The sequence below is a fragment of the Ambystoma mexicanum genome, chromosome 12 (genome assembly GCF_040938575.1).
Source record: "Ambystoma mexicanum isolate Mex_15411 chromosome 12, UKY_AmexF1_1, whole genome shotgun sequence".
Lineage (NCBI taxonomy): Eukaryota > Metazoa > Chordata > Amphibia > Caudata > Ambystomatidae > Ambystoma > Ambystoma mexicanum.
In genome coordinates this window covers 1224248561-1224263210 of record NC_090936.1, presented here as the reverse complement: position 1 = coordinate 1224263210, position 14650 = coordinate 1224248561, and the positions used below count along the sequence as shown (strand labels likewise).

Sequence of the window (14650 nt, the reverse complement as noted above, 5' to 3'; positions counted from 1 at the left end):
AGAACCCGCTGCATAGCAAGGTCCCATAGTGACGCGCAGAATAACCAGAGCCACCCCGCAAACGGGAACTAGAATTTACCCGCACATATATCCGATTCGGTGAAGTAACTGGGACTAGAACCTACCTGCAAACTAGAGCTTACGTGCAAATATATCCGATCCGGTGAAGTAACTGGAACTAGAACCTACCTGCAAACTGGAACCAGAACTCACCTGCAAGTAATCCGAACCAGTGAAGCAACTGGAACTAGAACCCATCACTGAGTGAAGAAACACAATGAGTGGCAGAACAGAGATTTACCCAGGACCTAACGAAGTTCCAAGGGTCTCAGAGATACAGCGCCCCTGCCTAGTTCAGGATGGAGAGTTGACCCAATCTATCCTAAAGGTGAGCCATACTTCTACACTTCCCATCACAGTACACACACGGGGAGGAGGGAGAAAGGAGGATCAGGGCCCATATACAGGCAAACTAAGCAGCTCACATCTCTCTCAACAGATACCTCTAGTACCACTCCACTACACCAGGGAAAAGGTCCAGAAGACTTCATCGCTCCCACAGAGACCCAGGTTAGTGTGACACAATTGGGGAGGTACGTATAAGAATCAGAGAGCACTTGAACAATATACACTCCCAAGACCCCAAGCTACCGATGGCCAGTCACAGGCAGAAGTACCACCAACTAGAAGACAAGCGAAAGATCTGCTTCATTGGACTACGAACCGTGAAATGAGGAGCAAGGGGTGGAAACAGAGAACGCAAGCTTTGCCAAGAAGAAGGTAAATTAATTTGTCACTTCAGATGTGTAAAGAATGGGCTAAACTTGGATACTGGTTTCAATGTCTTTTTGTAAATGACTATATGCCAAGCACCAGCCCACCATGGATCATGACCCCTCACCCACCTTCCAACCTAGGGCACCAGCAACATCACAGCCTGGGAAGGGGCCCCCCTATTTTCTTAACCATCTCCAGACAACATAATGACCTAGCCTAACACTGAATGCCATTGGACACCATTCTTTCTTTTAGACACCCTTCAACAGGGCCACCACACGATGAGACACGTGAACAACACCACCCTTGTCCAAAGCAGCTTAACCAAGAATTTTAATTATTGCTGTAATTCTGCTCATACAACTATGCCCGAGCGCACTCTCGAGCATCCACACACTGACTCTTAGTGGGACATGCACACCCACAGCATTCGCTGACCAGGATCCCATGGACCTAAAAACACATTTCCCGTTCACACATGCGCACCTCAGCAACTCCCAAACAGGACTTTAATCAGAGCGCATGTGCAAAACACCTATTGCAAAAATTCTGCTCTCACAACTATGCTCGAGCTCACTATAGAGCAGGCTTGTCCAACCTTTTTGAATGTGGGGCCGAAGCATTAACTTTTTGTCACCCAGTGGGCCGGCGAGCCAAAAGTCAACAACCTCACCCAAAGCAGTATATTAAAAAGCGATATTGTGTGACCTTTGACACAATAGCATCACAGGCAGTGATAGCCATGCAGTCCCAAGGATAGCTTTTGGTGTCATCGGCATTGATCAAAGGTTAGTTGCTTGTGATTTCTTTCAGTGTCTATGTGTTAATATTTTTCTGAAAAAGTGGGGGCGACCGAGCGTAGCGAGGGAGCTACAAGGTTCTAGGGAGGGTTTGGGGGGGGTTCCCCCTCCAAGAATTTTTTTTCAAATATGGGGTTGAAATGGTGCATTTTACAGCAGAAAAGGTGACCAAAAAGCCATAAGTGTACAATCAGTTCTAAAGGGGAACATGAAAATTCCATGTCACCAACAGCAGAAAAGAACATTTTACAACACAACACATTTTAATGATCAATGTGTCCACAGTGTAAGACAGCACTGTCACTGATGTAACACATTGTCATGCTGGTTGTACCCAAAATATGCCTCTGTAGCAACATGTCTATGCTGGCTGTTCCCAATTTAGGCCAGCATTGTCCTGTACAAAGCATGATTGATGCTGCCTGAGCATGTGCAGTGTGCCCAATACATATGGCAGCTTATCTCTGTAATACACTTTACTTCTGTGGTGATGAAAGAAGCATAATTCAATTCAACAGATAAAATGTGGAAAAAAGCGATCACCCAAAGGTGAACCTAATTGAAGAAACGCAATGTGAGCACAATCTAAAAGTATGCAACCTAGCAGGCCTAGTGCACACTTTACCTTTTCTTTCACCAATAAATCGGGGGGGGGGGAGAGCGCGAACGCAGTCCCCCACTACCAGAAATAATGCAGTCGTGTATCCCACATTTGGGAACATAGCAGGGGTCAGCAAATCCGATGTGCAATGGGTAAGCCTCACCCTGGGAGATCTGCCCTTGAGAACACATTCTCCCCTGCCAGCTAAGTATGAGTTGCATGCAAGAGGGCAGGGGTTGGGTCAGTTCTGGGAAGCCCTGCTAAGCGAGGGTGAGAAGGCAGGCCCTGACCCAGCCCCAACCCCTCAGTCCCGCGTGTATGGGGAAGCTCCAGCAGGCAGAGCCCAGCAGAAGAGCAGATTGTAGCGCAGTTCCTTTCTCCCATCAGGTGCTGCTCGGCCCGAGATTTGTATAAATAGCAGGATGGCTTGAGCAGGCCTGTTGCAGTCTGCCCACTGGCCTGTCAGCCCCACACGGGCCCATGGCCCTCCTGAGCGTAGCTGCTCAGCGCTGGCCCCATTCACACCATCATAATCATCCTGGACCTCGACGCTCCACCACCCCTGAATCTCAGAGTTCTGCTCAATGACAATGCTGAAGCTTTGACATCTTTGCCGTAACCATATGCCATGTTGTGTCAGCCGAGCCTGCACAGCGCCAAAGGCAAGTATTCCCTTGTCAGGGCCCAGAGGTCACTGAGTCTTCCAGTGCCATCCACTTGGCACGGCCTGCTGTTCCCAGCGTTTTCTACCCACAAATCAGCACCACTGCCAAACAGAACTGCATCATTGGGGCCCATCGCTGCTGCTCTCCGACTTGACCCCAGCCCAGCGCAAAGGCACTCATGCTTCTGGTCTGATGTTGAAAAGCCTGGCTCTGCTGAGATCCGAAAGACAAGAACTAAGGTATTTTGGGAACATAGTACTATTGTTTTTTGTGTTGCAACTGTATCCGCTCACACCTCTCCTGAAGGGTATAGGCTGCCCTCAGACTGCGCTACCAAATGAGTGAAAATAAGTTATACCTTTTGGGCTTGCCTGTTTCACTTTTATGATTGGGATCACTGCTGCATGGGTATTAAGTGCGTTATAAATAACCTATCATAGCACTCGTATTTTCTCCAGAGCTGCAGCAACTATTCGAAGTGTACTCCGATCCATTTTGTGAACAAACTCAATCCACTAACAAACGAAAACTTTGGTTCCCATTGATTTGGATTTGGATTTTGTTTCCTTTCTATACATTTCTGGAGAGCATTTTTTGAAAGGTTGTTCTTGAGTGTGTAGATTATTTGCTATTGCCCACTTTTGCTGAATGGCAATTTCGACAAAACATTATTTTGCCGCATTTTTTTACGCTTTTTTACCAAAAAAATATAGATGGTAATTTTGGGTAAGGTATATAGAAAATGAGGGTGCAGGGGTTCTGCCACCGGTTTTTGTGGTAAAAAAAGCAATAAAATTGACCCAAATGAATGTGTGCGAAATTGGCATTCGCCATAAAAAAGGCAGAGAAAGTTTATTGATACGATTATTTATGTGTCCACAGGTCAATCACAGCATGGCTGGGATTTGTAAGGGGACCATGGTGATTGAATCGGGTTTACTGGTGAAAGGATGGTGATCCAGCACAGAGCGGCTCCTTTTGTGCCAATGTTTCCAAGTCTCCCCCCAAAAATATTGTGACTGATGATGCTGATAGCAGTCTAGTAGAGTGAGTGTGCGCTCAGAATTCTCATTCGTCTTGTTCTTTTATGTGTCCCGAATAGAGCACAGAGTAGTTTTGCGCACAGGCACATTTAAAAAAAAAAAAAGAAATTCTGACTCTTAGTAGTACATGCACACTCGCGGCAATCGCCGACCAGGGTCCCATGGACCTTAAACAACAATTCCCGTTCACACATGCGCACCTCGGGAACTCCCAAACAGGAGCATACTCAGAGCGCATGCGCTCACAAGCAACACTACTCTGGCGCCGCTACTGTCATGGTCTGTCATCGTTAGGGGGTATGAACCGCATTGTATCTCTGTTTTGAAAGGGTGCTGGGTTTAAAACATCAGTTATTCGCCCCTGTAACCAGCGCAGGGAAAATGCAGCACATTCACACTCAATCCAGCTTTTCTGTCTTTTTTTTTAAACTTTTATTTTTAGTTGCACACAGTCAGTACAGTTGCTTAGCTATATTATTGACACATACACAAAATGCACAGTTACATTAACAGTTTCTATTCGTGATCGGGGCGAACTTGCTCAAACCTCCCCGCCAAGTATGCCTTGTATCTGTCCCATATATTCTTGGGCCTTGAGCTGGGAAGAACCGTGTCTATATACAGTTCCTCCATATCGTTTGCCCACGCCATGTCCCTGATCCAATCAGCTTTAGTTGGGGGATTAGCACTTTTCCACTTGAGTAGAACCGCTCTCTTGGCCAATAGTAAACTTAAGTTGAGTAATTTCCGCCATATCGGGTTCATTTTCTCACAAGTCCCCAGCAGGCACATTCGTGGAGTCCACTCAATGGGGTGGTCCGCCATCTCATCTAGTACCCGGCATACTTCCTCCCAGTATCCCCGCAATTTAACACAGGCCCATAACATGTGGTAAATGTCTGCGTTGTCGGCGTGGCATCTCAGGCATTTCCCTGTCATTGCCGGGTATATGTGTTTGAGTTTCATTGGGGTGTAGTGTGTTCTTTGTAGTATTTTATAATGAATCAATCTGTATTTGGAGTTGGAGGAGATCTGTTTAACAAGTGCACAGTGTTGAGACCATTCAACATCTCCTATCTCCTCCCCCAGGTCCTGTTCCCATTTGGCCTTAGCTGTACGTTGCTCTGAAGGGCGTGTCTGGAGTATAATTCTGTACATACCCGACGCCGTTATCCTATGAGATCCCCCTGCGAACACGTATCCCAGTGCCATGTTAAGTGGAGGTTCGTTGGGAAAGGTTGGGTACACATTCTGGGAGGCTGCCTGCATACGGATGTACTGATGTCTGGTCCCAGGTGTATTCCCCACTATGTCCCTGATATCTTCCCATTGAATGAAGTGCCCGTCAGTAAAAAGTTGGCCCCATTGTGCTATGCCCCTAGATGTCCATTGGTGGGCTGCTTCTCCCTCTAGGCTGAAAGGAGCCTGCGGGGTACCCCAAAGCGGCATACTCGGGTGATATATCTTGTTAGTGCCGTATATCTCAACTATTTTGGCCCATGCCGTGATCGTCACTTTTGACGGTTTCAGTGAGTTACAGTGTTTGCAGGTGGAACTCGTGAGTTGGTGGAGCGCTAACATGGCCTCTTTCTCAGGTTGAGTTGGTGTAGGACCCACCGGATTGATAAATGTTGTAGCCCAATGGGAAGCATATTGTGCCTGTGCAGTCAGATAGTAGAGTTCAAAGTCTGGTGCCATCAAACCGCCTTTGGAGTATTCATTGGTCAGTACCCTCCAGCCCACCCTAGGGTGTCCGCCCCAGACAAATGAAGCGCACGCTCCCGTGATCTTAGTAAACAGAGCCCGACCTGGCCAGACCGGCACCGTACTGAATAAGTAGAATAGCTTTGGGAGAATTATCATTTTCACTAGGGCGATCCTACCCATCATGGAAATAGGGAGAGCCCCCCAACATTTCAGTTTCAGGCACAGTGAATCCCCCAGCTGGTTATAATTCAGTGCCCGCGACAACTGTGCCGTCCTGGCTATACACGCTCCCAAGTACCGTATATGCGTCGGGCACCACTGTAGGCCATACAGGTCTTGGGGTTTGACAGTGGCCTCAGTAATTGGGAACACTTCTGATTTGTTGGGATTGAGTCGTAGGCCCGAGATTCTACCAAATTGTTCCACCATGGACAGGACCCTCCCCAATGTTCTGTCTGGTTCTCTCAGATACAGCAAGATATCGTCTGCGTATAGGTTTATGATGTGTAGTGTGGCGCCCGTTTTTAGCCCGCATGTGCCGGAGTGGATCCTCAGAATATCCGCCAAAGGTTCAATTATCAATGCAAACAGTAATGGCGATAGTGGGCACCCCTGTCTGGTGCCCCCCCGCAATTCAAGTTTTTCTGTTAGTGACCCGTTGACTCTGATTCTGGCCTGAGGGGACGAGTATAATAACTTTATCCATTTCATGAATTTCGGCCCGAACCCGTAGTTGCGTAGCACCCCGAACAGGAATGGCCAGGACACCGTATCAAAAGCTTTACGCATGTCTAATGATACAGCTATCGCCTGCAGGTCTGGTGGTGCCGTGGTTATGACCTCGTGGCATCTTCTGATGTTAGAGGCTGTGGACCTGCCGGGGATGAATCCAGCCTGATCCTCGTGAACCATGTATGGCATCCACGGTGTTAACCTTGTGGCAAGTATTTTGGCTAATAGTTTTGGGTCCGTATTGATTAACGATAGAGGTCTCTATGAGCCACAGTCTTCTGGGGGTTTTCCTGCCTTAAGCAGTAACGTTATCACTGCCTCTCTCGTAGTCTCGGGGAGCTCTCCCCTTTCCAGCGCTTCGGTCCACATAGCCAGCAATCTGGGGGCTAGATGGTTCTTAAACTCTTTGTAGAATTCTGCACTAAGGCCATCGGTTCCTGGGGCCTTCCCATTAGGGAGAGCGTCAATTGCCTCAATAATTTCTGCCTCAGTGATTGGTGCCTCCAGTGCATCTCTTGTACTGTCAGCCAGAAGTGTTGTCGGGATGCGGGCGAGATATTGATCAATCTCCGCTTCTGTGGCATTGGATTGGGGCGAATAAAGTTCTGCATAGAATGTATAGAAAGTGTTGCGAATCTTGGCCTGATCTGTGGTGACCGAGCCGTCTTGTGTGAGTATGCATGGGATATCCGTTGACCCCCTCTCTCCCCTGACAGCCCTGGCTAGCAACCTCCCCGGGCGGTCACTTTCACCGTAGCGGCGTGCTGCCGCTGGTCTGTCGAAGTAGCGGATCTCTTGGTCCGCTGCTTCAGTGTATTCCTCCAGCTTATTTTTTATATCCAACGTGAGTTGTGGCGATGGATTAAGCTCATATTGGGATTGTGACACTGTTATTTGCGTCTCAAGCCGTTGCAGCCTGTTTCTGATATCTTTGAGGATGCCACTCTCCTTAGATATGGATACACCTCTTATAAACACTTTGAAGGTCTGCCACAATGTCGCAAGGGAGGGCACATAGTTCTCATTAAATTCAAAAAACTCATGTATATGTTGGTCTATTGCGTTCTTATAAACCAGATCGCGCAATGCGGCTGGCTTGAACCTCCATGGCGGCCTGCACTTTGCCACGTCGGGTATGCGGAGCTCCATCAGGATGGGAGAGTGGTCAGAGTAAGTCCTGGGTAGCATCCGAGTGTCGGCCACCCAGGCTAACACCGCGCTATCAGTCAGCCACATGTCTATCCTGGAGTGCATATCATGCACAGTGGAGTAATACGTGTATCTCCTCTCAGTGGGATGTAGTGTCCTCCATACATCCTTCAGTCCAAGATCAGCCATATGAGCGATAATTGCCTGAGCGGCTCTAGACAGTGCCCTCGTTTGTGTCGAGGTGCGGTCTATGCCCACGTCAAGAATGGTATTAAAGTCCCCCCCACAAAGCAGGTGAGCAGTAGGGTAATGTGCCAGTTTCCCAAAGACCTCGGAGTAAAATGTCGGGTCATCTACATTGGGACCATATACGTTTAGGAGGACTACCTCTTTGTCCCTTAGAGTGCCGTGGACCAGGACATATCTGCCCCCGACGTCGCAGTCCACCTCATTGCAGGTAAATCGGAGGGTCCTATGCACCAAAATTGCCGTACCTCTAGCCTTCTTCGAGTAGGTCGTGAAATATTGGTGAGTACCCCAATTTGGGACCAACTGTTCCCCGTGTTGTGGTCCAATGTGTGTTTCTTGTAGGAAAAGAATCTGTGGGTTATGTCTGTTGATATATGCTGTGATTTTCCGCTTCTTAACCCTAGAGCCCAGGCCTCGAACATTCCAACTCATTATCGTAATATTGTTGGTGTTTGTGTCAGCCATCCCAGTAAGGTGTTTGCGGGTTTGCGTCTGCAACAAATTGTTTCACAATATTTCGACATTTGCTAACGTACCTTAACTGTGTGCTTTTTACTTTCCCCCAATGCGTAACATAACTCTTTCCCAACAGATCAAACTCCCCCCTACCCCCACCCTCACAGTACCCCGAACATCTACTGTGCTTATCGGATCCCACTCCCCCCCCCCCCAATTTTCTGCATATGCACCTGCTACAGGGGGGCCTGTGGAGATGACCAGGGCAATGCTCTTAGATTCTTTACATACGTGTAGCCGGTTCCGGCGTTGCTCTCTCACATGTGGTAGGCCACGGGAAATGTTTTCGGCAAGGCTCAACATACAAATAAAATTCTGCCCACCCTCAGTCATTGTAGTCCCCAACGGGGAAATAAATCACATGAAGCGAGTGACATTCAAACGAAGTACCTTCATACCAGTTAATCTTGACTGTCGGCTTCAGAGCTCCCCGGCATTGCGGGAATATGTGTTTCAACAAAATTGGCGGCTTCCGCAGGGAAGGTAAAGAAATGGATTTTGTTTTTGTACTGAATCTTGAGTCTAGCCGGATAAAGCATGGCGTATTGGACTTGTCGGTCGCGGAGCAGTTTTTTGACACCAGTAAATTGTTTCCTCTCCTGCTGCACTGCAAGTGTGAAGTCGGGGTAGATCCGTATCACGCTGGTCTCCCTTCGTAGCTCCTGCTTTTCCCTCGCCGTGCGTAATATCAGATCCCTGTCTCTGTAGTTCAACACGCATGCAATTATTGGTCTAGGGTATGCTCCCGGCTTCGGCTTCGGGGCCATGGATCTGTGAGCGCGCTCGATAATGAACATAGGTGACCACCCGGGGTCCCCCAGCACCGTACGAAGGAGGGCCTCTACACCTTTCTCCATGGAGCCCTTCATCGCCTCCTCAGGTACCCCCAAAATGCGAACATTGTTTCGGCGTGACCTCGCCTCCAAGTCCTCACACTTATTCTTGACAGTTCCCAGCTCAAACGCCAACGTGGATACCATGCTTTTCAGGGCCTCGAGTGCGTCCTCCGTGCCCGAAATTCTAGTTTCCGCTTCCGTAAGACGTGCCGTTGTTTTGTCCATTTTCGACTTAATGGAGGCCACATCAGCGGTAATCCCATCCAATTTGTCGTTCAGAGCTGAGAACCCCTGCTGCATAGCGAGGAAGACCGCCTGGGGGTCCATCAGAGTAGACGGTGGGCTCCGCTGCTCCATCTGGGTCGTTGGTTCCTCCATCTCGGCTGCCGAGTTCCTCCGGGTAGATGTGGTGAATTTGTCGATCGTCCCCTTGTTCTTCTTGGGTCCGTGATTCTTGGGCATTATCCTGCGGTCTGCCTGGGTCGTGCAGCGCACTGTCTTCTCCGGGTGGCCCCCAGTGGCAATGGCGTGTGCCGTCGTGATATGTGCGCTGCCCTCCTGGCCCAACCCGCCCGGCCCGCGTTAGTCAGGCAGCTCCGACCCGACCGCCAAACCTCGTCTCACAGGTAGTTATCGTGGTGGGCCAGCACCAGAGCCTCCGCGAGAGGCCTACGTGGCTTTTAGGCCCAAGCGCAAAGTATCTCGGGGGGGCAGCGTTCCCCAGTGGATAGCAGGAACCGCCCTCGCGGGGGGCTCCGCGCCACACCCCGGCTGTCCAATATAGAGGCCCTCACTGCGAGCCGCTCCGGCGCCTTTCCCCAGCCGCCCCGCTTATCAGTGTTGTTTTGGCCGGCGCGTGAGGGCAGTGTCCGCAGCCCCGATATCGTAGTTCGGATGGTCGGAGTACCTCCGTTCCGCTGCTTTCGGCGGGGCAAGCGGGCGGGGGGTGGCAGCGATGGACCGCGAGGAGGGAGGTCCAGTAGGCGCCCGGCTCGGCGCGGAGCACCCGGAGCGGGCCTGGATGTTGGGATCAGAGCGCGGATTGTGCCCTCCGTGCGCCGAGCTCCTCCCCCCTCTCAGTGCCGGCTCGACCCAGAGGCCCTCGCAATCTTCGTGCCGCTGTATTTTCGAAGTCCAGCCCCCACTGTCGCTCAGATTTCACGGTCGTGTTGACCAGTCGTTGCCACTCATTTCATGCATCGGATTTGTAAAACCGGATCCGTTTAACAGTGATATTTGCAGAGCGGCCCTGGTTCTCCCCGGAGCTCACACGGGAGCGGCCATCTTCTCCCGTGGGCAACAGCGCCCCTAGCTTTTCTGTCTTATGCGTCCCTCACTTGAGCATATACATGCCGATTCATGTAATTCCTCTCAAAAGTGTCGCACGCGGCTGGCGCACAGCGTGCCCGAGTGAATGTCTGCGCCAGCCGCGTGCGATAAAATCAATTCCCGCGCACAGCGTATTCATGGATTCTCGCCTCCAAAAGCAGACGTGGCACAGAGTGGCGCAGCGACCCTGCAGCAGCGCCAGTTACGCCCCCAAGAACGCCCTCTCGCAAGGAAAAGCCATCAAGATCGCAAAACGATTGCAAAGGGCTTGCCCAACACTGTACCAGTTTACCGGACTGGCAAAAGCGGGGAACGCGTATTACGGGTGTCGGGAACACGCGTGCGCGATAGGATTCACACGCGATCGGGCCAGGGGGAGCGTGTGCGTGTATTTCAGGGGTGCGCAAGAAGTTCTACACGCGAATGGCCTGGGTGCGTGTATTTCAGGGGTGCGCGGGAAGTTCCACACGCGGTTGCCCTGGGCGCGTGTATTTCAGGGGTGCGCGGGAAGTTCCACACGCGATTGGCCTGGGCGCGTGTATTTCAGGGGTGCGCGGGAAGTTCCACACGCGATTGGCCTGGGCGCGTGTATTTCAGGGGTGCGCGGGAACTCCCACACGCGATTGCCCTGGGTGTGTGTATTTCAGGGGTGCGCGGGAAGTTTCACACGCGATTGCCCTGGGCGCGTGTATTACAGGGGTGCGCGGGAAGTTCCACACGCGATTGCCCTGGGCGCGTGTATTTCAGGGGTGCGCGGGAACTCCCACACGCGATTGCCCTGGGCGCGTGTATTTCAGGGGTGCGCGGGAAGTTTCACACGCGATTGGGCTGCATGCGTGTATATCAAGGGTGCGCGGGAAGTTTCACACGCGATTGGGCTGCGTGCGTGTATTTCAGGGGTGCGCGGGAAGTTTCACACGCGATTGCCCTGGGGGCGTGTATTACAGGGGTGCGCGGGAAGTTTCACACGCGATTGCCCTGGGCGCGTGTATTACAGGGGTGCGCGGGAAGTTTCACACGCGATTGCCCTGGGCGCGTGTATTACAGGGGTGCGCGGGAAGTTTCACACGCGATTGCCCTGGGCGCGTGTATTACAGGGGTGCGCGGGAAGTTTCACACGCGATTGGGCTGCGTGCGTGTATTACCGGGGTGCGCTTGAAGTTTCACACGCGATTGCCCTGGGCTCGTGTATTACAGGGGTGCGCGGGAAGTTTCACACGCGATTGCCCTGCGGTGCGTGTATTACAGGGGTGCGCGGGAAGTTTCACACACGATTTCCCTGGGCGCGTGTATTACAGGGGTGCGCGGGAAGTTATGTGCGTGTATTTCTGGGGTGCGCGGGAAGTTTCACACACGATTGCCCTGGGCGCGTGTATTACAGGGGTGCGCGGGAAGTTTCACATGCGATTGCCCTGGGCGCGTGTATTACAGGGGTGCGCGGGAAGTTTCACATGCGATTGCCCTGGGCGCGTGTTTTACAGGGGTGCGTGGGAAGTTTCACACGCGATTGGGCTGTGTGCGTGTATTTCAGGGGTGCGCGGGAAGTTTCACACGTGATTGGGCTGCGTGTGCGTGTATTTCAGGGGTGCGCGGGAAGTTTCACACGCGATTAGGCTGCGTGCAGGTATTTCAGGGGTGCGTGGGAAGTTTCAAATGCGATTGAGCTGCGTGCGGGTATTTCAGGGGTGCGCGGGAAGTTTCACACGCGATTGGGCTGCGTGCGGGTATTTCAGGGGTGCGCGGGAAGTTTCACACGCGATTGGCTGCGTGCGTGTATTTCAGGGGTGCGCGGGAAGTTTCACACGCGATTGGGCTGCGTGCGTGTATTTCAGGGGTACGCGGGAAGTTTCACACGCGATTGGGCTGCGTGCGTGTAATACAGGGGTGCGCGGGAAGTTTCACACGCGATTGCCCTGGGTGCGTGTATTACAGGGGTGCGTGGGAAGTTTCACACGAGATTGCCCTGGGCGCGTGTATTACAGGGGTGCGCGGGAAGTTTCACACGCGATTGCCCTGCGCGCGGGTATTTCAGGGGTGCGCGGGAAGTTTCACACGAGATTGGGCTGCGTGCGGGTATTTCAGGGGTGCGCGGGAAGTTTCACACGCGATTGGGCTGCGCGCGGGTATTTCAGGGGTGCGCGGGAAGTTTCACACGCGATTGGGCTGCGTGCGTGTATTTCAGGGGTGCGCGGGAAGTTTCACACGCGATTGGGCTGCGTGCGGGTATTTCAGGGGTGCGCGGGAAGTTTCACACGCGATTGGACTGCGTGCGGGTATTTCAAGGGTGCGCGGGAAGTTTCACACGCGATTGGCTGCGTGCGTGTATTTCAGGGGTGCGCGGGAAGTTTCACACGCGATTGGGCTGCGTGCGTGTATTTCAGGGGTACGCGGGAAGTTACACACGCGATTGGGCTGCGTGCGTGTATTACAGAGGTGCGCGGGAAGTTTCACACGTGATTGCCCTGGGCGTGTGTATTACAGGGGTGCGCAGGAAGTTTCACACGCGATTGCCCTGGGCGCGTGTATTACAGGGGTGCGCGGGAAGTTTCACACGCGATTGGGCTGCACGCATGTATTTCAGGGGTGCGCGGGAAGTTTCACATGCGATTGGGCTGCGTGCGGGTATTTCAGGGGTGCGCGGGAAGTTTCACACGCGATTGGGCTGCGTGCGGGTATTTCAGGGGTGCGCAGGAAGTTTCACACGCGATTGGGCTGCGTGCGGGTATTTCAGGGGTGCGCGGGAAGTTCCACACGCGATTCCATCAGGGTACGTGTATTACAGGGGTGCACGTGGAGCACCACACGCGATTTCATCATGGTATGTGTATTACAGGGGTGCGCGGGGAGAACCACACGTGAATTGCACGTGTGGGTCCTCCCAGGTGTTCCCTCTACACCCTCCACGGCCCCTGCAGGTGGATCACACCACAGGGGCCTACCCTGCACATGTCCTGCAGGCACCCCATCCACCATGGCCATGCCCCCCAGCCAACCCACATGTCAACTTGCACTACTGCCCACCAACACATGTCCCCCTGCACCCCCAGCCACCAGGGGCACCCTCCACCAGGCCCCCACCCATGTCTCCCACCCCCCCACCCCCCAGCACTGCGGGGCACCTGCCAGCAGGCCCCCACCCATGTCCAACTCATGTTCCCCACCACCCCCACCCCCCAGCACTGCGGGGCACCTGCCAGCAGGCCCCCACCCATGTCCAACTCATGTTCCCCACCCCCCACCCCCCAGCACTGTGGGGCACCTGCCAGCAGGCCCCCACCCATGTCCAACTCATGTCTCCCACCTCCCCCCACCCCCCAGCACTGTGGGGCACCTGCCAGCAGGCCCCCGCCCATGTCCAACTCATGTTCCCCACCACCCCCACCCCCCAGCACTGTGGGGCACCTGCCAGCAGGCCCCCACCCATGTCCAACTCATGTTCCCCACCACCCCCACCCCCCAGCACTGTGGGGCACCTGCCAGCAGGCCCCCACCCATGTCCAACTCATGTTCCCCACCCCCCTGCCCCCAGCAGTGCAGGGGCACCCTCCACCAGGCCCTCACCCATGTCCCATCCATGCCCCCCTGCACCTGGGTCCCAACAATCCCCAATCATGTCCGTAATGGCCATCCTCCCCTGCCAAAAGGCCCAACCAACTATCACATCCACCCACATATCAAAGGCAATTACATGTTACACACCCAATGTAAATAATGCAAATGAACACATGTCTATCACACACAATGGCTGCAAGTGAATGTTAAAACACCCAACATGACATGCATGAAAGCAATGAGATGATACGACACATTGAAGGATGAAAATAAAAATGTATTGAAAATCAACTTGAATGGAAATGAAATGAGAAAAACCACAAAGCAAAACAACCAAAAGAAGATGAATGTCCATGAAAAAAATCAAAAACACACAGCACAATCAAAAGGAATGGTGTCCAAAGTCACAGTCAGAAAAGTAATCCAAGTGTAAATGACAAACAAAAACCATTGCTCCATGGCGATGAAAAAAATCCAAAAAATAAAAGAATCCATTGAAGAACTATTTACAAGATAATCCCGGGTCCATGAGCCCAACCAAATGAAACCTAACTATGACAACTAACTAAAAACTGAACTATATACAAAATTGTGGCGCATTGTCACATCGCAACCAAATAAAAAAAAAAATTAAAGGAAACCTAACACTAACTATATAACTATATACAAAGGCGGCGGGCAAGTCCAGCGGCTC

The 14650-nt window shown here is 52.2% G+C and overlaps 1 non-coding gene across 1 annotated transcript; it reads right to left on the bottom strand.

Moving 5' to 3' along the window:
• Nucleotides 1-2228: 2228 nt before the first annotated feature.
• LOC138514777 (U1 spliceosomal RNA) lies at nucleotides 2229-2390 on the bottom strand. The gene has a single exon (XR_011281931.1). It is a non-coding gene; the product is annotated as a U1 spliceosomal RNA (small nuclear RNA).
• Nucleotides 2391-14650: the final 12260 nt, after the last annotated feature.